Source organism: Colobus angolensis, unplaced genomic scaffold, assembly GCF_000951035.1.
Source record: "Colobus angolensis palliatus isolate OR3802 unplaced genomic scaffold, Cang.pa_1.0 Scaffold95, whole genome shotgun sequence".
Taxonomy (NCBI): Eukaryota; Metazoa; Chordata; class Mammalia; order Primates; family Cercopithecidae; genus Colobus; species Colobus angolensis.
In genome coordinates, this window is record NW_012123487.1 from 2605532 (window position 1) to 2607774 (window position 2243).

Genomic DNA, 2243 nt, shown 5'->3' on the forward strand with positions numbered 1-2243 from the left:
TTTAGCTAAAGGTTTGTAAATGCACCAATCAGCACTCTGTAAAAACGCACCAATCAGCACTCTGTAAAAATGAACCAATCAGCACTCTGTAAAATGGACCAATCAGCAGGATGTGGGCGGGGCCAAATAAAGAAATAAAAGCTGGCCACCCAAGCCAGCAGCGGCAACCCGCTCAGGTCTCCTTCCATGCTGTGGAAGCTTTGTTTTTTCGCTCTTTACGATAAATCTTGCTGCTGCTCACTCTTTGGGTCCGCACTACCTTTACGAGCTGTAACACTCACTGCGAAGGTCTGTGGCTTCATTCCTGAAGTCAGCAAGACCATGAACCCACCGGGAGGAAAAACAACTCTGGACATACCACCTTTAAGAGCTGTAACACTCAGAAGGAGGTTCCAAGATGGCTGAATAGGAACAGCTCCAGTCTGCAGCTCCCACTGTGAGTGACGCAGAAGATGGGTGATTTCTGCATTTCCAACTGAGGTACCAGGTTCATCTCACTGGGACTTGTCAGACAGTGGGTGCAGCCCATGGAGCAGGGTGGGGCATCGCTTCACCGGGGAAGCACAAGGGGTCGGGGAATTCCCTTTCCTAGCAAAGGGAAGCCATGACAGATGGTACTTGGAAAATCGGGACACTCCCACCCTAATACTGCACTTTTCCAACAGCCTTAGCAAAAGGTACACCAGGAGATTATATCTTGTGCCTGGTTTGGAGGGCCCCATGCCCATCGAGCCTTGCTCACTGCTAGCATAGCAGTCTGAGATTGAACTGAAAGGTGGTAGCTAGGCTGGGGGAGGGGCATCTGCCATTGCTGAGGCTTGAGTAGGTAAACAAAGCAGCCAGGAAGCTTGAACTGGGCGGAGCCCACTGCAGCTCAAGGAGGCCTGCCTGCCTCTGTAGACTCCACCTCTGGGGGCAGGGCACAGCTGAACAAAAGACTGCAGAAACTTTTGCAGACTTAAATGTCCCTGTCTGACAGCTTTGAAGAGAGTAGTGCTTCTCCCAGCATGGAGTTTGAGATCTGAGAACAGACAGACTGCCTCCTCAAGTGGGTCCCTGAGCCCCAAGTAGTTTAACTGGGAGACACCTCCCAGTAGGGGCCAACTGACACCTCATACAGCTGGATGCCCCTCTGAGATGAAGCTTCCAGAAGAAGGATCAGACAGCAACATTTGCCGTTATGCAATATTTGCTGTTTTGCAGCCTCCACTGGTAATACCCAGGCAAACAGGGTCTGGAGTGGACCTCCAGCAAACTCCAACAGACCTGCAGCTGAAGGTCCTGACTGTTAGAAGGAAAACTAACAAACAGAAAGGACATCCACACCAAACTCCATCTGTACGTCACCATCATCAAAGACCAAACATAGATAAAACTACAAAGATGGGGAGAAACCAGAGCAGAAAAACCGAAAATTCTAAAAATCAGAGTGCCTCTTCTCCAAAGGAATGCAGCTCCTCAACAGCAAAGGGACAAAGCAGGATGGAGAATGACTTTGACGAGTTGAGAGAAGAAGGCCTCAGATGATCAGTAAAAACAAACTTCTCTGAGCTAAAGGAGGATGTTCAAACCCATCACAAAGAAGCTAAAAACCTTGAAAAAAGATGAGATGAATGGCTAACTAGAATAAACAATGTAGAGAAGTCCTTAAATGACCCGATGGAGCTGAAAATCATGGCATGAAAACTATGTGATGCATGCACGAACTTCAGCAATGATTTGATCAAGTGGAAGAAAGGGTATCAGTGATTGAAGACCAATTGAATGAAATGAAGCGAGAAGAGAAGTTTGGGGAAAAAAGAGTAAAAACAAATCAACAAAGCCTCCAAGAAATATGGGACTATGTTAAAAGACCAAATCTACTTCTGATTGGTGTACCTGAAAGTGACAGGGAGAATGGAACCAAGTTGGAAAACACTCTTCAGGATATTATCCAGGAGAACTTCCCCAACCTAGCAAGGCAGGCCAACATTCAAATTCAGGAAATACAGAGAATGCCACAAAAATACTCCTCAAGAAGAGCAACTCCAAGACACATAATTGTCAAATTCACCAAAGCTGAAATGGAGGAAAAAATGTTAAGGGCAGCCAGAGAGAAAGGTCGGGTTACCCACAAAGTGAAGCCCATCAGACTAACAGCAGATCTCTTGGCAGAAACTCTACAAGCCAGAAGAGAGTGGGGGCCAATATTCAACATTCTTAAAGAAAAGGATTTTCAACCCAGAATTTCATATCCAGCCAAA